Source organism: Kogia breviceps, chromosome 6 (genome assembly GCF_026419965.1).
Source record: "Kogia breviceps isolate mKogBre1 chromosome 6, mKogBre1 haplotype 1, whole genome shotgun sequence".
Lineage (NCBI taxonomy): Eukaryota > Metazoa > Chordata > Mammalia > Artiodactyla > Physeteridae > Kogia > Kogia breviceps.
This window is the reverse complement of record NC_081315.1, coordinates 117402308-117426271: the sequence shown is the minus strand read 5'-3', so window position 1 is coordinate 117426271 and position 23964 is coordinate 117402308. Positions and strand designations below refer to the sequence as shown.

Below are 23964 nucleotides of genomic sequence, written 5' to 3'. Positions count from 1 at the left end.
AGAAAAATTAAGCAACGTCTTGAAAATTTTTAGGTTTTTTCAGTAAGTCTGCTGGTGCTTAGCAAAGAGGTCTTCTGACTCTGTTGAGACTTTTAGTAAAGCCGACGCAGAACAGATGAGGTAAATAACCATCACTAGCCTTGACATCAACATGAGCTTCAATCATGGTCTACCGTCGTTTTTTGACCATAGAGTACATTTTTCATAAGTAAGATCCATGCCACAGAAGTTAGTCATGCAGTTTTATTACCTGAACATCCTCAGTAATTGTCTCGAATTTTCTAAATGCAACTTTATCATTCTGCAGATCAGCAAGGCTCATTTTGAAACCCTTGAGGCCATCAGGTCAATATTGGTTCCTTGAGTTCTTGTGACTAGTGTTTTTCCTATAGTTCTCATAGCTAGTGGTTTTACATCCTAACAATCTGTTTTAGAAAATAGATCAACCACTTTCTTCTTGGCTCCCTTTTTGCTGCCTTCCATAAGGCTCTTGTTCTTGCCGACCACCATGGTGCTGCTTTGAGAGCCAAAAGGGTGTGTTTCCTATAAAATTGATAAAATTCAGGTTAAGCAATTTTGGCAAGAATATTTTATAGGTGATACTGTCTCATCCTTTGTTGCTTTAACAGCTAAATAGGATTCAATTGAATGGATGTGTAATTGAAACAATATTGTCAATGGATAAACATTTGGGTTGTTTCTCATGTTAAAACATCTTTTAAACAGATAGTAATGCACTTTGGTGAAGAGAAGGAAATGCTTAAAATTTGCTCAAATTTTCAACTTCTTTGTTCAGGCCTGTTGAAGTGCTTAATATTTTTATGTTTTCTTTGGTCCTAAAGCAGACCCAGAGAGTTAGCATTCACTTGTGTGAAAGACACCAGTTAAGACCGAGGCAAATACTTGAATCTCAGTGTGATTATTCAAGCTGTTCAAAGGATCATCACCGAATAGTGAAGTGTTTTTTCATTGGCTCTGCTCTGAAGGCTTCTGTGAGAATATACTTGCTCTGAAGCTGGGGGTGCAGATCAGTTTTTTGGAAGAGCTCTCGGAACCCTAGCTTCCTCATCGGATGATGTAGATCCTTTGCTAGCTGCTAGACCCTGCCCCATCTTTCAGTACTCTTAGAATCATAGATTGGGATTTCTTTATTAGAGCTGATTATTCATGTTTGTACCCTTAATTGTAGAATTTTCAGAAGTGGTCTGTTCTGCAGAAAACATGTTTTATAAAATATCTTTTATATTAGATTATTTGCTTTTATACACTGTTTTACTTTTCAAGAACTGGTAGTTTGCTTCTAATTATGAGAGAGGTATATTTTTAAAAAAATCATAAAGTTACCTTCTTAATGGCTAAACACTAGATCAGTTGTATTCCTTGGTCCTTGACTATGAAAGTCTTATAACTACAATTAAAGCAGAATTTGAACTTGAATATTAAACCAGTTGTAACAAATTGGAGGGTTAGTTTACTTTCTTAAAAAAATCATTTGTCGAGAGAGTTCTTCAAGGGAGGTGAACCTCTTGTCCAAGTCACCAAATTCTTCATGAACAGAATTGAAACTGAAAGGTATTCTATGGGGAAAATATTCTTATTTTAACTACATCATTAGCAGAAGGCAATTTCTCACAATTAGCCAACCTAAGTACTCAGTGTAGCATATTGTAAATTTTCATAAGAAATACATTCCTTATATATATGGTTGTATATTTAATTCTTCAGAATACTGTAAGAATTAGTAAGTGGCCGTTCAGCTCTACAAAATAACTTTCTTAGGAAAAACATAAAAAAACGTTTCCCACGGAATTACAGGACTAAATTTAAAAAAATTAATAATTTAAGCCATCCAGCCTTTTTGTTTGCTGAAGCTGCCAGATAATTTCTTATTTCAGCATACCATTTCAGCATATATGAAATATGAATGCTAGACAGAGGAGATAATCATTGTACATTTATAAAGCTCCATAGTTGCATGCTGTCTGACTAGTAGATTATACTGGGTTTGAAATTATATAGATCAAGTTCTATTACTGTGCTGCAGAGAGGTGGCCTGAACTGATGTGCTGATTCATCTCAAGTTCATTAAAATAATAGCACATACTGAGTTGAGAAAATATTCACATGCAAGTCATGGTGTAACATAATGATAATAAGATGTTAATTGGCCAGAAAACTCTAATATTGGTCTGTAGAAGTAGTGTCAGATACATGGAAATAATCTAAGTTCTATGAAAGATTCCCAAGGTATTTACTATTGAGTGAAATTTCTCTGTGAACTATGTGTTAATATTTTCAATAGACTCTTATTTGTTGTTTGAAGTGTAGGAAAACAGATTTTCTTGGGACATTGTTCTGATATTTACTTATAGGAAAAAATCCAAATTAGTTGCTAGATACTTTGAGAAGAGAAATTTTAAAAAATTTCTGTTTCAAAACTGAAGAAATTAGTAAGATTGTCCCTCCTTCCTCTCTTGCACCACTCCTGCCTCTTGTATTTCAATCAGGCTAATTACTTGAAGCAACTGCGTATAATCTTGGGCTTTTTTTTTTTTTTTTGCGGTACGCGGGCCTCTCACTGTTGTGGCCTCTCCCACTGCGGAGCACAGGCTGCGGACGCGCAGGCTCAGCGGCCATGGCTCACGGGCCCAGCCGATGTGGGATCCTCCCGGACCGGGGCACGAACCCGCGTCCCCTGCATCGGCAGGCGGACTCTCAACCACTGCGCCACCAGGGAAGCCCAATCTTGGGCTTTTAAGAAAAGTTCTAAATTAGTACGAATGTATGGATGATGATGGACTTTACACAGGGGTTTCCTGTCTGTTTGGTTAGATATATTGTCATTGAGAAAACAGGTCCTAATTCCACCGGAAGTTTTCAGTCATCCCTTTCAGAAGCATGGATGGAAGGACACCAAGGAGAAGGCAAAGGGGGACACATAATGTTGCATCAGTAACAGTATTGTGCCTGGAACAAGTAGGTAGATAGGCAGTTTGAACCATGCACCTATTGTTTTGTTTAGTTTTAGGGGAAATACTGTCACATTAGAGCAGTTCTAGAGGAAAGCAATGAGGATGAAAAACAGCTAAATTTTTTTTTTTTTTAAAAAAACATCTAAAATGTATCTTGTAGGAATAACAGCAGCAGAAAATGGGAATGTTTAGCTTTAAAGAGACAAGAGCTAGAGATGGTGGTAGTGATGTTAAGGAAAGCAGGGTGGCTGTCATCAGATGTGTGGTGGACTATGTCTGCTAGAACTGCAGGGCAGAACTTGGATCTGGGTGGAAGTTAACAGGGAATAAATCTTGCTAGGCACCCCCCAGCCCCCAACAGCAAGGTTATTTAAAAATGGCTTCCTTTGTAACACAACATTGTAAATCAACTACAATTAAAAAAAAAGAGTCTTCCTTCTGATGTGGAATCTCCCCTTCCATCATGGGGAGATTTCAAGAATTACAGTACAAATAGTTATTAATTGCCTTCTATGTGTCAAGCACTGTCTTAAGGTGTACACAGTAATATGACACAATCTTTATCCTTGAGTGCTTATCATCTAGTAAGAAGAGACATGTAATAAGCATTATTAAATGTTATCAGTTCTATGAGAGCAGTGTATGTGGAGTGAGCCGGGGAAGACTATAGAAGAGATTGTCTTTGAGTTTAACATTGAACGATCTGTAGTGTTTGCCCAGTGGAGGGAGGATGAGAGGAAGAAAACACTCACATGACTTCCGGTCAAAGATTTTGAAGAAAGGCCTCTACCGCTTTGTCCTCAGGGTGGTGGATAGAGAACCCCTAGGGCCTGTTATAATTCTACAGCTCTACCAAGTGATTGCCTTCTAAAAAAAACTTTACAGACAGAAACCTAACTTTGCACTATATTCTTAATTTTGCCTGAGGTTGGATAAAATTGTCATTTCTATTCATATTTCTTATACAAAGAGACAGAATTATTGAAACTCTTTGGGAAGATGCCTGTTGGCCTTAAAGAGCACTTGTTTCTAAGTGAAGACAGATTCCCTCTCCAATCCTCTTTTCTTTTCCCTCAGGCGCCTCTGCGTATTCTATAGTTGACTACATCCACTGTTCTCTATTCTGTGTGGCAAGATGTTACAAAGAGCGTCACTCATATCTCTATCTTCCTTTGTGCCCAGACACACTAATCTTTTTGTTAGGCCATGGGTGGTTACCTCATTCTAAATCCTATGAAACCTCTGGGGAAAAGTGGCTTGCGATGAACTTTTGTGGCAGACAGACATCAGTTCAAAGCCTATGCAGTGTTAGGGTTGACGGAAACTATAATGGTCCATGAGAAGAGGCTCACAGGGGGTCCTCTTTCAGGGCAAAAGGACAGATGGTTTTCTCCACTTGAGATCATACACAATGCACAATAACTCCAGTACTTGCCTCCCAAACATGTTACTTGTCCCCCGAACATGTTACTTGCCCACCTTCTTCATGATGGGAATGGACAGTTTTTATAGACCCAGAAGGGGGCCATTTACTCTTTGCTACTGTTCTTTTCAGCTGTCTTGTTGGTAGGCTAAGCCTTCCCTTTTGTAGAGTGACAAAAAGGGACTTAGTAAAACACTGGCTCCATAAAGAGGGCCATTGTATATACATGTAACTTCTGTGTAAAAACTAATTTTGTATTTTAAACACAATCAAAGGAAAGTTCAATAATCAATAACTCTGGGTCTCAATTACTTGTAATAAAATATAATCAATGGTTTTTACTGTGCTAACACATGCTGAAAATTTTCATAAAGTTAATCATCCGTATATTAGATAAGATACACAGTATAATGTTTCTAGACAACTTATAAGTATCATAACCATATGTATTGCAACAAGCTACTTAAATATCCATTATACCAGTTTTACTTTCTGAGTTTAGTAATTATTTTCCAGTTATGTATAGAATATGATTTTTCCGTTTATATTTTCAAGAGTCTTAAGTACTTATTAACTTTACAAAGAAAGAGGTAGTTTCTCTGAATTCTTAAACTAATTGTTTTAACAGAATTAGTTGGCAAGATAATTTTTAGCATTTTTATATGATTGCCTCTTTCCCTTAGGGTTTGGTGTTATTTCCCATATATTCAACAATATTGACAAATATTAGATGAAAGAATCTTTATATGTATTCACTGTATGGAAGATAATACTTTACTTTCCACAGCTGTCAACTAATCTATGGAAAAGATTTCTCCCTCTGTAAATCAGTCTAAAGCTAAAAAGAATATCTGCTTAATTTATTAGAATCTTATTAAATTATGTATTTTTCTTTTCATCTATTTTTGCTATACCCAGAATTGGAAATTTGAGATGAAAGTAATTTGTACACAGAAAATTAGGGTATTTTTAATTAGAGAATCAGAAAAGCAGATTTCTGGATTGAGTTTTGATTATCAACTTTTTTAAAATTGAAAAAATAAATAGAACATTTGATTGACAGGAAAATAAAAGATGCTTTGAAAAATTTGGGATTGTGTAATGAATATGCAAAGAAACGTCGCATAATACATGATTGATTTTTATTTTATTTTTTTTGCGGTACGCGGGCCTCTCACCGCTGTGGCCTCTCCCGTTGCGGAGCCCAGGCTCCGGACGCGCAGGCGCAGCGGCCATGGCTCTCGGGCCCAGCCGCTCTGCGGCATGTGGGATCTTCCCGGACCGGGGCACGAACCCGTATCCCCCGAATCGGCAGGCGGACTCTCAACCACTGCACCTACAGGGAAGCCCCTACATGATTGATTTTTAAGGTGATTGGTGCTGATCATATATTCTATTTAGAGGAAAGAGGATTCAGGCCTGTGTGTCAGGCAGTCCTGCTTTTTGCCATGTAAAGAAGAAATGTCCTTTAAAAATTCTTTATTTTTATAGTCATTTGATCTCTATAGCAACCTGGACAACAAATATGACAGACATTACTATCACAATTTGCATAGAAGAAAACTGAGACCACAGGTAATGCCACTTGCCCAAGATGGAGGTGTCAGCCTTTTCTTTTTCTAATTACTCGGATGGCTCTCTTTCTGATGCACAGAGTGATAATTTCCTTAAAATAGGATTGCTGACACACTGAGAAAGGTGGCCATTAGTACTTTTGATAATATTGAAAACCATTGGGTCAAACATAATTGCTTTCAATCAACTAAATATATCTATTCAGAAGTAATAATCATATGAAAACATTATTTTGAAAACGGCATCTTGTTATCTTCTGGCAAGCAAGAAATGCAAAGTTTACATTAATTTTCTGGATATAAATGATTATTCAGCAGCTCAATTTGCTGATGTAGTTCAGTGCCAGTTTGGTTCTTCCACAGGACTATATAAGATTCTGTGTGACACTTGGCTAATTTGAGGTAAATTTAAAATTTCAATTATTAGCATTTAGTTTAATAAAAATCTGGGGAATTTATTTCTTATACAATCAATTCACTTTTAGTTTAAAAAACTCTCATTGTAAGTCAGAAAGAGAAAAACAAATACCGTATGCTAACACATATATATGGAATCTAAGGGAAAAATAAAGGTCACGAAGAACCTAGGGGTAAGACGGGAATAAAGACACAGACCTACTAGAGAATGGACTTGAGGATATGGGGAGGGGAAAGGGTAAGCTGTGACAAAGTGAGAGAGTGGCATGGGCATATATACACTACCAAATGTAAAATAGTGCGACGCAGCTGCATAGCACAGGGAGATCAGCTTGGCGGTTTGTGGCCACCTAGGGGGGCGGGATAGGGAGGGAGGGAGGGAGGGAGAGGCAAGAGGGAAGAGATATGGGAACATATGTATATGTATAACTGATTCACTTTGTCGTAAAGCAGAAACTAACACACCATTGTAAAGCAATTATACTCCAATAAAGATGTTAAAAAACAAAAACAAAAAAACCCCTCTTATTACCTTTTGTTGGAAGACTTCTGCTTAGTAATTCAGACAGTCACAATAATCTTTGTTCTTGTATAAATTGAGACTGGCAAGCTTGGAGTATTTTAGTGGGCTGATGGGTGTGAGAGGTTACAAAGGAAGTAATCCAATGTGGCATCTGGTTTCTCTTCCTCCTCTCTGTCACGGACTTAGCTCAGATATCACCCTCTCCTCTACCATCCTCTCCCCCACAGGTGATTCTTCACAAGGCCATATAGGGACATTCCCAAAGTGCAAATCTTATGTCATGCTTAAATATCTCCATTCGCTCACCATTGCTTTTAGGATGAAGCCCACTTGATACAGTGCTTAGTACTCCGACATAGGAAGCCTTCATTTCCTCAGGCATGCTGGGTTCCTACTTTGTGTCTTTACTTCCTTATCTTTGACTGGAATGTTCTCTATTCTCCTTCTCTGCTTACTCATCCTTCAAGGCCTGCTCAAATGTCAGTCCACATGATATGCCTCCCTGTAAGTCTTCCAGGCATAGTTAAAAGCTCTGCTGAGGACTCGACATAATCACTCTTGATTATTTATTTTTGGGCCTGTTTAGCCTACACAGTGCCTCCTTCATACTCAGTGCATACTCAGTGTGCATTTGATGGAAAACCTCTGCTTTCAAAGAGCTTTATGAAGAGTTGGGAGACACAAATATCAATGAACTCGTGTTACAAGAGATTATTTGGCTAATCCTAGGTAATGTTCTCATAATTACCTTTGTTTCTATATCCTTTAAATAATGGAGTTGGATTAAATGATTTCCAAGGTATATTCTTATCTTAAAATTTGGCTATGTAAGGAGACTAACAATTTGGTGTATTTTAATAATGGGATGTAGAAAGTGGTGGTTCATTTGCACGCTGTTGCACACATTAATAGACAGACTTCAGCCCCCTCCATGATTTTATTGTGATACAACTGGAAAAAAACTTCTTGATTCTTAACTTCTCAAAAATTTGCAAATATGCACTGCATGCTGAGTGAGGACTTCCAGAAAAAAGTGTTTAAAATGAAAACACTGATAGAATTTTGAGAGGATATGGGCTTTTTACCCCTGCCAATTCTTTGAAAAAGTTTTGCATGAACGCTGTAAAAATTAGATACTTTCTCCCTCGGTTCTCAGCCCCATCTTAAAAAATTTGAAGTAAAAAGGAACCCATCAGTATGAAAAATAACTATGGTGTCCAGGGTTGAAGTTTTTTATGTAGCGAACTTCCTGGAAACGTGGTGGTCAGATTTCTCTTCTGCATAGTTCATAGCATGTAACTGGTACTCAATAATATTTAATATAATGAATTACAGAGGCTTTGAAAATGGAGGCCTCTGAAGACCAAATCCAAGATGGCAGATGGGATTTTCACATTACTGTGAAGACAAAGGTAGAAGTTGACCTAGTTGGTCTCCTGGGGGTGTTTCCTCACATGAGTGAAAGAGCTATATTCACCTAATTTATTTTAGCTAAAGAAAGACTATTCTCTTTAATGGTCACTTTTTTTTTTTTTTTTTTTTTTTTGTGGTATGCGGGCCTCTCACTGTTGTGGTCTCTCCCGTTGTGGAGCACAGGCGCCGGACACACCGGCTCAGCGGCCATGGCTCACGGGCCCAGCCGCTCCGCGGCACGTGGGATCTTCCCGGACCGGGGCACGAACCCGTGTCCCCTGCATCGGCAGGCGGATTCTCAACCACTGCGCCACCAGGGAAGCCCTTAATGGCCACTTATTTAAGGCCAGAGAGGAAAGAAGGCCAGAGGATATAATGTCATTTTCAGCTAGGTAAAATAGAACGTAGTACACTATAAAATTTGTCATTTTCTCTCCTAGCTTCCTTTAGCAGCCAACATTATTTTATCTGCCTTCATTAAATTTACATTTTAGCTTTGCTTTTCTATGTTATTAGGAATTTTGCATTTAAGTGTTTTTGAGTAAAAATAATAATGAAAAAGAAAAATGACACTATATTCTAAATGAATGCAAAAAGGAAATTTGCTTATTTTCCACTGAGGCAGCAGTGGTGTAGCCATCTTAGGTGTAGCAGAGCTTAGGCTTTGGAACCAGAGAGAGCTGGCTCTAATTTTGACCTAGCTACTTACCAACTGTTTGACCTTGGGTAAATGACTGAAATCCAGCCAGCCTCAGTTTCCTCATCCATAAAATAGAAATATTAATATCCATTAAAAATTAGGAACAATGTATTGTAGGCATCTAGCATAATGCTGGCATGTAGGAAGGTGTCAAATAAATGGAATATTATAATTGTGCTGGGTAAGTCTTAGATACCTCTGGTCTTTATTTAATTAATTAATTTATTTATTTAAAAAAGATTTTTGTGATGTGGACCGTTTTTAAAGGTGTTATTGAACTTGTTACAATATTGCTTCTGTTTTATGTTTTGTTGTTTTGGCCACTAGGCATGTGGGATCTTAGTTCCCAGACCAGGGGTGAAACCCACACCCCCTGCATTGAAAAGCAAAGTCATAATCACTGGACTGCCAGGGAAGTCCCTTGCCTCTGGTCTTTTTTAAAAAAATTAATTTAATTTAATTTATTTATTTTTGGCTGTGTTAGGTCTTCGTTGCAGTGCGCGGGCTTCTCATAGCGGTGGCTTCTCTTGTTGAGGAGCATGGGCTCTAGGTGCATGGGCTTCAGTAGTTGTGGCACACAGGCTCAGTAGTTGTGGCTCACCGGCTCTAGAGCACAGGCTCAGTAGTTGGGGCACACGGGCTTGGTTGCTCCATGGCACATGGGATCTTCCCTGACCAGAGCTCAAATCCATGTTCCCTCCGTTGGCAGGCAGATTCTTAACACTGCACCACCAGGGAAGCCCATGGTCTTTAAATTCTAGTTTTTATGGAAAGAATGACATGCCATAAATTTTTCAGTGCCTAACACATGGCCCAACACATGACAGAATTTTGGTAAATATTTACTGAGTAAATGAACTAGTGTAATTTTGTGAAAAAAGGGCCTGCTCACATATACCATTAGTGTTATATAGTATAAATATTAAATAAGGATAACCGAGAAAAAGCTCAAGAGTGGAGAAGTAGCTCTAAATGCCTGAGCTGTCATGAAGCAGGGCTGGACTGCATCCTCCAGGGGAAGGTTCCAGGAGAGGGTACTGCCCCTTAAGGCTCTACAGGTTTATGTGGATGGGTGAAGGGGCAGCAACGGTGAGTCTCCATGAAGGAGGGAACCAAGAGGAGGTGTTCGCCTTAGCAAGGGGTGCCTTCAGATCTGAGACTGGGTATCTTGTCCTTCTGTTGGGCCAACTCACACCTGTGAGGCCAGGTTTGTGCTGAGACCCGAACATCTGGATTTGTCTCCCTCAGTAGTGGAAGTAGTCCCATTTAGCAAATACCTTTTATAGTTCATACATATTAGGTTATCATGATTGGCTTGTAATCTTTTTCTGTTTCATGAACAACAGTATTAAATTTGTGCATGTCTTTGGCTCCATTTGTTTCATTTTAGAATATTTTGTTAATTTTGAAGGAGTTACACAGATTCATTGTTCAAGAATATAAAGGTAAAAGCAGGCTTTTTCCCTAAAAAACTGCTCCTCTATCCAGAAGAAATCACAGTAACCTATTTTTTGTGTATCTTTCCAGAGGTGGTTTATGCATGCAAATATATGTGTTCCATATGCTTTATTAACTTGGACAACGGTCACCACAGCAGCAGTAATTAGCAATGTAAAATATATACAAGCATCGTGATTAAATGTGCATAAGTATGTCCCCTAATTGCAACAGTCCCTTGAAAAGAAAACAAAACAAAGGGCAAAAAAGCTCAAATAACTGCAGACAGACATCCTTTGGTCACTCAAATCTCTTAATGTATATGCTATTACCTGTGGGGACAATAATTGAGCTTTTTTTTTTTTTTGGCCGCTGCAAGGCATGCGGGGTCTTAATTCCCTGACCAGGGATTGAACCCGTGCTCCCTGCAATGGAAGCTCGGAGTCCCAACCACTGGAGTGCCAGGGAATTCCCTAATTGAACTTTGTTCAAACAGTGTTCTCTTTGTAATATATTGTAGATATTCACACCTTTAAAAAAATATTCAAAGGTGAGCTTCAATCAGTGTGATGATTTATTTGCAGTCCAGATTTTATGGTAAATTAAGTTCAGCATTTTAAAGTTTTAGATTTCCCCCTCAAATAATCTCTCCCACAATGCACGATTTTTCCATACTAACAAAATGGTCTTCATGAGTGGATGTCATATGTAAGATAAGACAATATGGGCTAAATCCTAACCTCGGATGCAGTCAGATTTGATTAAAGCTCTTTTAGGCTGTTTTATACTGTGTTATCCATAAGGAACATATACAAAGCTGTACTGACTAAATTAAAACAAAAACCAAAAAAACAAAGAGTTAAAATTACTTGTTTGGTTATTATGCTGAAAACTGGCAATGGAATTTTGTTCCATTGAACGGGGACATTGAACATTTTTTTAAAAATTAGCTTATTTCCTAGTTTCTCTGATTTTTTTTTTTCTTTTTTTAGGTCCCTGGATCCTTAATAAACACAGTTGAATAGGAAAGAACATTTAATGTTTTGAATGTGAAAATATTTTTTGTTTATTATGTGTTTGGAAAACTTTCATCCAAATAATGGGTAAATATGGGATTTAACCTGATGTATTAAGCCTTCTTATTTTATCAGTTACAGGAATGAGAATTTGTGCTTGTATTTGCCACCAATAGGGCTAGATAAATGGGGGTTTCTGATAGTGTATTTGGAAAGGTGACTAAAAGGACAATTTTAACAAACCCATCAAAAACTCTGTAGATTTTTCCCATATGATTTTAAGAGCTGTAGCTCAGCATATGGGTTCATTAGCTTCTCCACCATGTGATTTAGGATGATCTCAGATTCAAGTGATGCAGTTTAATCTAATTAAGACATAATGCTGAGTAAGCTTGAAGTACAATAGTGAAGGCTCTCGGAGGACTCCCAAAAGGCTGACACAATGAAAGTCATGGGTTCAGTTTATAACTATAATTGCTACTTGGTTTTTGCTTGAAAGAAACATGTAATTCAACTATACAGAAAAAGTTTTGCACCCACATTTTTATGTCATTTTTTCCTATGGTTAAGTATAATCTTTATCTTCTCTTCTACCGTGAATACGCATTTATTTATTTACTTATTTGTCTACGTTGTTCCCCAGAGAATACCTTTAAAAATTTTTTTTAAATTAATGTTTTTCTAATTGGAGTATAGTTGCTTTACACTGCTGTGTCATTTTCTGCTGTACAGCAAAGTGAATTGGCCATACATATACATATATCCCCTCTTTCTTGGATTTCCTTTTCATTTAGGTCACCACAGAGCACTGAGTAGAGTTCCCTGTGCTATATAGTAGGTTCTCTCATTAGTTATCTATTTTATACACAGTAGTGTATATATGTCAATCCCAATCTCCCAATTCATCCCCACTCCCCCTTCCACCTTGGTATCCATACGTTTGTTCTCTATCTCTAAGTCTGTGTCTCTATTTCTGCTTTGCAAATAAGATCATCTATACCATTTATCTAGATCCCACATATATTTGTTAATATATGATATTCGTTTTTCTCTTTCTGACTTACTTCACTCTGTATGACAGTCTCTAGGTCCATCCATGTCTCTGCAAATGACACAGTTTCATTCCTTTTCATGGCTGAGTAATATTCCGTTGTGTATATGTACCACATCTTCTTTATCCATCCTCTGTTGATGGACATTTAGGTTGCATCCATGTCCTGGCTATCGTAAATAGTGCTGCAATGAACATTAGGGTATCTGTGTCTTTTTGAATTATGGTTTTCTCTGGGTATATGCCCAGGAGTAGGATCACTATATCATATGGTAGTTCTATGTTTAGGTTTTTTTTTTTTTTTTTTTTTTTTTTTGTGGTACGTGGGCCTCTCACTGTTGTGGCCTCTCCCGTTGCGGAGCACAGGCTCCGGACGCACAGGCTCAGCAGCCATGGCTCACGGGCCCAGCCGCTCCGCGGCATGTGGGATCTTCCTGGACTGGGGCACGAACCCGTATCCCCTGCATCGGCAGGCGGATTCTCAACAACTGCGCCACCAGGGAAGCCCCTATGTTTAGTTTTTTTTTTTTTTTTCTTCGGTATGCGGGCCTCTCACTGTTGTGGCCTATCCCGTTGCGGAGCACAGGCTCCAGACGCACAGGCTCAGTGGCCATGGCTCATGGGCCCAGCCGCTCCGTGGCATGTGGGATCCTCCCGGAGCGGGACACGAACCCGTGTCCCCTGCATCGGCAGGCGGACTCTCAACCACCACGCCACCAGGGAAGCCCGTATGTTTAGTTTTTTAAGGAACCTCCATACTGTTCTCCGTAGTGGCTGCACTAATTTACATTCTCACCAACAGTGTAGGAGGGTTCCCTTTTTCTCCACACCCTCTCCAGCATTTATTGTTTATAGATTTTTGATGATGGCCATTCTGACTGGTGTGAGAATGATACCTCATTGTATCATTGATACCTCATTGTAGTTTTGTACAATGTATCATGATACATTTACACACATGTACACTTACACGCATGTACATTTACATGCATGTACACACACGTACGATGTATCATGATACCTTTTCGTACAATGATACATGTTTTGTATCACTGATACCTCATTGTAGTTTTGATTTGCATTTCGCTAATAATTAGTGATGTTGAACATCTTTTCATGTGCTTGTTGGCCATCTGTATATCTTCTTTGGAAAAATGTCTATTTAGGTCTTCCACCCATTTTTTTTGGGGGGGGCATGCTGTGTGGCTGGGCCCATGGCAATGAAAGTGCTGAGTCCTAACCACTGGACCGCCAGGGAATTCCTGAGAATGCCTTTTCATTTATTTATTTATTTATTTAAATAAAAATTTTTTTTATTTATTATTTTTTATTTTTGGCTGCATTGGGCCTTCGTTGCTATGCATGGGCTTTCTCTAGTTGTGGCGAGCAGGAGCTACTCTTTGTTGCAGTGCACGGGCTTCTCATTGCGGTGGCTTCTCTTGTTGTGGAGCATGGGCTCTAGGTGTGTGGGCTTCAGTAGTTGTGGTACGTTGGCTCAGTAGTTGTGGCTTGCGGGCTCTAGAGCGCAGGCTCAGTAGTTGTGGCACACAGGCTTAGTTGCTTCATGGCATGTGAGATCTTCCCAGACCAGGGCTCGAACCTGCGTCCCCTGCATTGGCAGGCAGATTCCCAACCACCGTGCCACCAGGGAAGCCCCAGAAAATACCTTTTTAGATGGTAGTAAATGGGTGTAAACTTTACAGGCTGAGGAGGTCATGCTGACTGGTCAGGAAGCAACCATTTATTTATGAATGTTAGTCCTAGATTATTAATATATTCTCTCCTGGCCACTTTATCTTGACAGATTTAGTTCCAACAACATTAGCAATCTATAAAGTATATTTTGGGGTTGTATGGGACATTTTTAGGATATTGGAAGTTATGCTTAAGGCAAAAGCTTGATATTAGCATTCTTTCTTTGAAATACTCCATTGTCATGTGTGTATTTCTGAAGGTCATTTATCTTCACCTCTTTATTTCCAGAGAATAATTATAGCTTGTCCACTTCCTGAGCTGCTCTTCCATAGCCTTCCAGCAAATAATAAAGGTAATAGCTGATACTCATTATACCAAGTACCAAGCATTAAGTCTTTTTCACATAATATCTCAGTTAATCCTTACAATAACCTATTGTCCCAATTTTATTTTTTATTTTTTAAAAAATATTTATTTATTTATTGTTTGGCTGTGTTGGGTCTTAGTCGCAGCACATAGGCTCTTTGTTGTGGCGCAAGGGCTCAGTTGCCCCATGGCATGTGGGATCTTAATTCCCCGACCAGGGATCGAACCGGCATCCTCTGCATTGCAAGGCAGATTCCACTGGACCAACAGGGAAGTCCCTATCCCAATTTTATAGATGGGATAAATGAGTCCCAAAGAGGTTAAATAACTTTCGCATATCATGTAACTTTTAAAGTGGAAGTTAGTTCTGTCTTATTCTGGAGTGCAATCTTTTAGCTTTTATCTATTATACGTATTACTCCAAGATAAGAGACTATTAAAAAAAGCTTTATCAAAGGAAATGTTTGGAGGTACTATTAGTAGCAGGAAGTATGTGTAGGGAACAGAAAAGTACCTGGGAGAAGAGAAGGACTGTGGAAAAGCATTATGTTAATGAGAGGATGCAGAAAAAAGGCTGTATTCAGTGCTATGGCTTGTTTGTAGTTTCAAACAAGTATACAAGTAAAATTTGATACACCGTTTAATTCTTTAATTTTTTTTTTAGGTTGACTTTCTGAGTACTTATCCTCTAATGCTGGCTGTTTTAAATAGCCATTTAGTGGGTAGATAATCAGAAAAAGCAAATCAGTTATTCTGAAAATAAAATTTAAGAAGGTCTGGTGGTATGTGGCAAAGGCCGCAAAAATGGCTATTCTAGAGAAGAATCCTGACATTCATTCATATTCTGTTGTTGTATCTTTAATGCCTTGTGTGGTTCAAATAATTTAAAAACAAACACTTCCTGCCCCTCTTTAGTATATACTGTTATTACATCAAGAAAATACATGTTGGAATAGGTATCTATAGCCCTAATTATAAGTAATTTTAATGAAAAACTTATTAAAAATTTAGTTCACTATTAATTGAAAAGAAATACTAAAGAGAAAGCATAGCTGGTTTACTTAAAGCAAGTGGTGTCCTTTGGACCTTCAGCTCAGTGTTTTCTGCAGATATGATCATTAGTCCAAAGTTTTAGCCCATGCTGAATACTTTGCAGTGTCTCAGTTCTCTGACTTTAACAGATAGGTTAATAGATTTGAGCAGGAGGGTTGAACTGGTCTTGGTTTGCCCTGAAAGCCTGAGGATTTTCTAATTAAATACTGGATGATCAGTCAGTGCTGCTCAGCTTACTAAATCATGAATTTTTCCATCTTAGTGACGTGGTTAAAATTGGAAATGTCAAAAATGCCTGAACAAGAATGTGATTCATGGACTTGAACCCGAACTTGATTTCAATTTTCTTTATTAAAAAAAGACATTATAAATAGATTAACTAGAAATTATGGCATATACCTGTCTTTTACCAAGACCGTGTTTCTAAGTTGGAAAACATTTACCTCCTTCAACAAAGGTGATGTTGGTCTCTATAAAATATAATACAATTAATTAATTACTCAACATCAGAGGCAAAAACCATGTGTTGCTGGATTTCATTTGAAATCTCCTTAAAGGGACTTGATCAGCCTGATCTCTGATTGGGCATCTCAAACTCGAAGTAGCTTGGACTGAATTTATTATTCTCTAATAAATAATAAATAAATAAAAACCTAATTTGCTCCTCCCTTTGCACCTCTCTCTGGGAGTGGTACTCATTGTTCAAACCAGACACTTGAAAACTATTCTTGAGTCCCCCTACACTCTTTGTAATTTTTCATTCACTGAGTCCTGTCTATCCTCCTAAATGTCTCAGGTCTGTCTGTTCTTCTTTGCTCTTTCGGCTACTGCTATCATCCTACCTACCAATATCTTTCCTTGGGTAATAGCCTATTGCCTGGTTTCCCCTACTCCAGTCTATTTTCCACACCGAAGCCAGAGTGCTCCTTCTAAAATGAAATCTGGCAAATCCTGAAACAACTCCAAACATGTGAACATGTTCAACAGGACCTTTGATGGGGCCTCCGTCAGCTTTCCAGCCTCATCTGTCACCCTTCTGGTTGTCCTTGCGCCATATTGCACTATCTTCTGTTCTCTCCTGTTGTGTGCTCCTTTTCAACCTCTGGACCTTCACCCATGATGTCATGGGAGACTCTTCACCCTCCTCAGCCTTCAGGTCCAGCTTAAACTTCCCTTTCTTCCTGGAACTTAAGTTCTCCTGCTTATGTGCTTTTGTCTGGATTCCATAGAACTCTTAAGGTACTTAAAAAATTTTTTTTGCACTTATAATCCTCTTTTGTTATTGCTTGTTAGATGGTTTGTATGTTCCATTTGACTCTAAGGTACATGTAGGAAGGGACTCTCTCTTGCCCAGCATCGTATGCCAAGAGTTTCTCATGGTGCCTGGCCCATAGAGGACACTTAGCAAATATTTTATTTAATGAATGAATGATTCAGGTGTGCTTTTTTTTTTTTTGATAGAGCACAGTAGCTCTTATGTTACTCTTCAAAGTACATTCTCAAGGTAGCATGAAAGAAGAAAATTTAGAAAATGTAAGTGGTAGAACGCACAGGGCTCAGTGACAGAAAATGAGGCAGGAGTATAATATAAAATTCCAGAGGCAGAGAGAGCTTTGTTTTAAACAGTGTTCAGATTATCAATCTATCCATCAACCTCAAAACAATTTTCACTGGAACAGAGTTTGTAGTTTTCCACAGTAATGGATTGTAGGAACCATGAAATCTCAAATTCGACAAGTCTTTTAATATCTAACCTAAACTTTTTGCTGTAATATAAACTCATTTCTGATATTTCCTGGGTGAAATTAAGAGCTTCATATACTTGCTTATGTTACTACAAAGTTTTTCTGTTTTCCTCTGATAACCAGGGTTTCTTTTTTCCTCTTCCTTTCATATTGTATCTTATTTTCTAATCTTTTAATTATTTTTATTGCTAGTATTTGAACCTTTCTGCGTATGCCATCCTTTATGTCATAAACCAGGATAATCAAAACCTGATTAGTACTGAATACAGTGAAAGGATTACTATTCTTAAGGCTCATTATTGTGTTCTTTTGAAATATATCTCCAGCATATCTCTGCATGATATATTGTAAAGGATTTCATAATTTGTGATTAAAAGAAATTATTGTCCTTAGTCTAAAAGGTTTTTTTTTTTTTTTTTTTTTTGCGGTATGCGGGCCTCTCACTGTTGTGGCCTCTCCCATTGCGGAGCACAGGCTCCGGACGCGCAGGCCCAGCGGCCACGGCTCACGGGCCCAGCCGCTCCGCGGCACGTGGGATCCTCCCGGACCAGGGCACGAACCCGCGTTTCCCGCATCGGCAGGCGGACTCTCAACCACTGCGCCACCAGGGAAGCCCAGTCTAAAAGGTTTTGATGGACAAATTGCCAGAAAATCATTCCTTCTAATAAAATGCTATTGTGCATAAAGAGCTTAAAAATATATACCTTTCTCAGCATTTTGTCCAGATTGGGCTTAAGTATGACCTTTTTGTCAAAGAAACTCTAAAGAAAGGAATATGCACTTTCTAAGTGGGATGACACTTTTAAAAAAAAATAACTTTTGCTAATGAACTGAGAGGAGTGGCTCTTTCTGGCCCACAGTGGTTATAGGTATGTAGAATGATGCTGCATTATAGAGTATAATCTATTTTTTCTATAGGTAAACTTGGTTATGGCTAGGATGGGAGAATTTTAGAGCTTGAATTATATCGTGCATTTAAGAATAGAGGAGGTAAATGTATGGGAAAATGGGAGAAATCCTCTGAAAATGAAAATGTACAGGCCAGAAATCCAGATCAGGCTGACCATAAAGGCCTTACACTGATCAACAGTGCCTTGTTATAGGAGAACAAAAAGGAAATAACACGGGCCAAAGATATTTAAAATGACGGTACATCAATATATTAGATGACTATATTACTATTACATCAGCGATGATTTGCTGTGAGAGCACCTTAATAGATGCTTCAGAGATGCCCAAGTGGGCAGTGCCACCGGTCAGAGGGGAACACAGTTAATTTCTTTATACTTAAAAGCTGATTTCCATTCAAGAAATATTTGCTTAGCACTTATAATGTGCCTAGCATTAAACTGTATACTGTGAGGAGAGCTATTTAAAAAATTTTGTTTCTTGTGATGAGAACTTTTAAGATCTATTCTCTTAACAACTTTCAAATGTACAGTACAGTATTGTTAACTCTAGTCACCATCCAGTTAGCATCTTTAAACTAGTTTGCCCAATGGTTCAATCACAGTTGACCCTCAGATCCTACTTTAACAAACACTGCTTATTTTCTCCTTTCCCACCTCCCGAACGAAGCATTCCTGACAGATCCTATAGCCGTACTGATTTCTTCAACTCTGTTGTGGTATATTGACCTCTGATGTAGCCCTGAATAGTTTATCTTCTCGCATTGTTTATTTCATGTCCTTGTATCTCAGTTCTGAACTAAACTGAACCCTCTTGGGAGGAACCCCATGTCTTAAACAATGATATAGTAAACATTAAATGATACTGGCACTGAGGAATGCTATTTTTGACTTTAAGAAGTTAAAGATACTTTGAAATACTATAATTTGGAATAAGGCTGCTTAAACATTTTTATGGTTTTTATTACCTCCCAGTTTTCATAGTAAATCTCCCTTGGTTGCTTTATTTTTAAAATGATAATAGTTATAACAACAGTTTGTCTCATCCTTTATAATTTACAGATTCCATTTAGATATAGAAATGAGCTGGGTTAGCACGTTCTGCTTGAACTAAATTTTGAAAATCTTTCTTTTAGTGTTGATTTCCCCTCCACCCCAATTATAAAGGTAATGCTCTAAGCTTGTTGGGGAAAATGTAGAATATAAGAACTCATAGAAAAGATAGTTCCACCAACTGAAGGCAATGACTGTTAATGTTTTAACATTTCTTTTTTTAAATAATGTTAAATATGTTTTTACATAGTTGAGATCATATGCTGTAGATATTTATTCTATTTTTCCCTTAATATTACTCAATAAACATTTTCCATGTTCTTAAAAATCTTTATAAACATCATTCTCAATATTTACATGGCAAAGATATTCCATGACTTTTATAATATTTCTACCTATTTCATATACATTTTTTCTTATAATCAGACATTAAACAATAGTATAGTGTCAAGGTAAGACTTTTTGAAGGGGGTAAGATATGTTCAAAGCAACACTGGTTGTCTGTATAAGTAGAAATACTTCCTGTTTAAATTCCAAAAACATTTTTCCTTCTCTATTTTACCTAATTCTTTAAATCGGATTGACTGTTTTCCCTGTTCACTTTGCTATGTATCGTTCTCCAAATTAAGGAATCAAGTTGTTATGAAAATTTCTCTTCTATTGTCCTCTGTTGCCCCATACTCATTGAATAAAAGGATATTTCAAAGAGTTTACAGTATGATATCCAGCAGTTCAAAGAAAACATCTTCAAAATGTTGATGTTGACAATACAGGAATCTTTGTAAAAGGAACTGGGTTGAATGAAGGAGAGTTTTCTCACCTGTTGTTGCTTTGTACCTGATGCAGCTGCACTTTGAGTCATAAATTTAAGTTCTACCTCTCCAAGTAAAAATTTCAGAAAGAGTTCATTCATCTCTTGTTAGTCACACACCAAATCTTTTTTTATTTTCAAGACTTTCCTTACAGTGCAAGCAATGCACGAATGATAAGGCAGCCTCTGGCTGTATCACTTGTGTCTTTTCCTTTCTGTTTTTCTTATGTTGTTGCTTTGCAACTAGCATGACTTTAATGGGGTTTAATGGAGAAAGATGCTAGAGATAGTTACAAAAAAATGGAAATAGGTAGTAGCTCTCTGCCTGTGCACACATCAAAGATTGTTTATATGAATGTAAATAACTTCAGTATAAATATAAATATGTCTTATATTTGAATTGATGCTTTTGGTAATCCTAACTGCAGTCCTTGGGGGGTTTTTGTTCAAAATCATTTGAAAGACCCTTCTTTTGTAATTTAGTGTGGCATTCTTACTGCATCAGAACTAGGGCAATGCCTTATGTAGTTGAAATTAATCAACATAACCTTTGGACTTTATATATTAGGTCAAAATAAAGATGAAGGAAATTAAAATGCCATTAGTTTCAGACATAATTGTAGTTCCTGTCTACAGACTTTTCTTTTAGTCACTATGGCAATGAAGCCTCATTCTTCTGTTAATTAAGAAACATCAACAGTATATTTGGAAGAAACAGATGACAGTTTGCAGCAATAGACATTTTAAATGAAAATTAATTATTTTGAAATTAGAAAGTTATTTCTTGAAGAAAGACAGGATTTAGTCTCTTAACACCTTGATTGATTTTTCTCATTGTGAAAATTGGTTTTTTTTTTTTTTTTTTTTTCGATCACTCTGCTGAAACTGCTTGCACATGGGTAACCACTGACCTCCACACGGATGTCTGCAGGGATGTCCTCTTTGTAAGGCCCTGTACTAGGGAATGCTGAAGTGACTCAGACGTGTAAGTCCCCATCCCTGCCCTCGAGGGCCTTAGCCAGGGAAATATAACAGAAGGAGTTGATGTGTTTAAAAGTGATTTATATACTTTCAAGTAATATGAAAATATAGTGTGTTATAATTATAACTTAAAATTTTAGTAACAATGAATCAATGTGTTACAAAAAATAAAGGTAAAAGTGCAAATGGAATTCAAAATTGGTAGACCATTACTTTTGGCTGGAAAGCTCAGAGAAGATGTCTGGAAAAACGGTTCTAGGGCAGGGCTTCCCTGGTGGCGCAGTGGTTGAGAATCCGCCTGCCGATGCAGGGGATGTGGGTTCGTGCCCCGGTCCGGGAAGATCCCACATGCCGCGGAGCGGCTAGACCCGTGAGCCATGGCCACTGAGCCTGTGTGTCCGGAGTCTGTGCTCTGCAACGGGAGAGGCCACAACAGTGAGAAGCCCGTGTACCACAACAAACAAAAAAAAACGGTTTTAATTGGACTGGAATTTTGATGATTATATTTGATAATTTGAGAATGGGAGGATCCTTCAGATAAAGGAAATAGCAAGAACACAGGCTTGGAGGTTATGTTTTGTCTGATCGTTTCTTCATGGCATTGTAGCATAGTGGTTAAAGCATAACTCTAGAGCAAAATTATATGTGTTCAAATTTTGGTGTCTCCATTGATATTATTTTCATTACTGTTAATATTTAGGTTGTGGTGTTGTACAATATTTGGCTGAAAAGGTAATAAAAACAATAATTTAAAATGACAGTAATGATTGTTAATGTTTATTGAGCACTTATTGAGCAGTACAGCCACTGTTTTGTGTTTTACATACATTAATTCATTTTATTCTCAAAATAATTGTATGAGACAAGTACTGTAATTTATCCCCATTTTACGTATGATAAACTGAGGCACAGATAGACTAACTTGCCCAAAGTCCAACAGCTAATATAATGGTCCCAGAACTCATAAGGTTGGCTAGGGCTATACTGGGGAGCATTTTATATATTTATGTATTTATTTTTTCGACTCGTAAACATTTTTGTTTTTTCCAGTTTTATTGAGATGTAATTGACACATGAGATTAAGATGTACAGTATAATTGGGAGCAGTTAAATAGAACATGCATATGGTTAATGGAAAAGACCATGAGGATGAATGTTGTATGGTTAGTGGAAAACCATTTTGATTTCTGCACAGAAGAGTAATATGGTCAGACAGTGTTTTAAGGAGGTTAAGCTAGAAAGTATAAAGAACACAGACTGGAAGGCATGAGACCAAGCTGCTGCAGTTCTCAGCTGAAATGATAAGGGCCTGAGTTGGGTGGGGACAGGAAGAATGGAAAGGAAGTGCCAGAAAGGAGGATTCTACTGGGCTCTGTTACTACTTGGTGAGGGAGAGGAAAGCGTCAGTGACGATTAGGTTCACGGTGATATCATTAGGAGGTAGTCTGTCCCCATGTTTAACCAACTTCTGAATGCTTAACATTTCAACCAACCTTCTTCTGAAATTCTCTTTCCTTCTTTATGCTGGTGACTATTGTTAACTCTTGGTTCTCCTCTTACCTAATTCCTCCTTCAGAGTTCTTTCCTGTAGTGCAGTCCTCAAAGTCTCAATCTGGAACTCATTTCTTTTCCTTTTATTATACATGCCCACTTCATGATAGCGTGTGTAATGCTGTCCAATCACCTTTAATCCGGAGGCAGCATAACCTCACGGAGGCAGATAGAGCTGGGCCTGAACCCCAGCTACACATAATTAGCTGTGGAATAACAATGCTTTTGATCTTAATTGGCTCATTTATAAATGGGAATGATACCTACCTTATGGGATTATTATGAGCACTAAATGAGTCTAGGGAAAAGGCCCAAAACACAGTAGTCCCTTCCCAAATTTTATTTGCTCCTTTTGTTCTCCTTACTCCTATTCAAATATTTCCCTTCAGTTCAAGCTGTCTTCCTGATGGAGGCTCTTCCTACATTAGGAGGAATAGCCATGATTTTCTTTTGCTTGCCAGATGTTAAGCTGTACCCTATCATCCTTCATGGTTAAATAGCACAGTGGTTGTCCTTCTGTTTTAAAACAAGGAGTGAGTTAATACTCTAAAAATATAAGATACGAACTACAAAGAGATGTAATAATAAACTGGTTTTATGTGAAATTGCATTTCAGGCTGGGGTGAAAATTTATCTTCAGATTGGATTCTTAAGTGCAGTCTGAGACAAGCTGTGGGAACATGATATATGAAATATAAAATTTTCCAAACCCCTTACATATCTAGACATTTTATTTGTACCGATGTTATGAATGATACAATGATTGATCTTTTATGCAGCAATTAGAATAAGGAGTTTCATTTGACTGAAAAATGCTATCTCGGCAAGATGCTGACTCAGATTAATAGGAAGCACTATTTTTGTAGATAGGTGAGCCTGAATAATATTTGCTGTGGGGAAACTAGTCAATGAGGTCAAGTTAGCTAAGGTCTTATTAGGGATTTGGAAATGACCCACAGAAGACTTTTCCCTGGTTCAGTTAACTTTTGTGGACTTCAGTGTCTCAAGGGTAAAATATTAAAAATCACCTCAGAACATAGAGTGGGAAGAGGGTTTTTTTTTGTGTGTGTGTGCAGTATGCGGGCCTCTCACTGTTGTGGCCTCTCCCGTTGAGGAGCACAGGCTCCGGACGCGCAGGCTCAGCGGCCATGGCTCATGGGTTCAGCCGCTCCGCGGCACGTGGGATCTTCCCGAACCGGGGCACGAACCTGTGTCCCCTGCATCGGCAGGCGGACTCTCAACCACTGCGCCAGCAGGGAAGCCCGGGAAGAGATT

At 38.0% G+C, this 23964-nt stretch overlaps 1 protein-coding gene and 1 pseudogene across 1 annotated transcript in view; one reads left to right on the top strand and one right to left on the bottom strand.

The window, feature by feature from the left end:
• COL25A1 (collagen type XXV alpha 1 chain) overlaps positions 1-23964 on the top strand; it is a 463430-nt gene that overhangs the window by 21411 nt on the left and 418055 nt on the right. The window lies entirely within an intron of this gene.
• On the bottom strand, positions 230-510 carry LOC131758790 (small ribosomal subunit protein eS1-like; annotated as a pseudogene).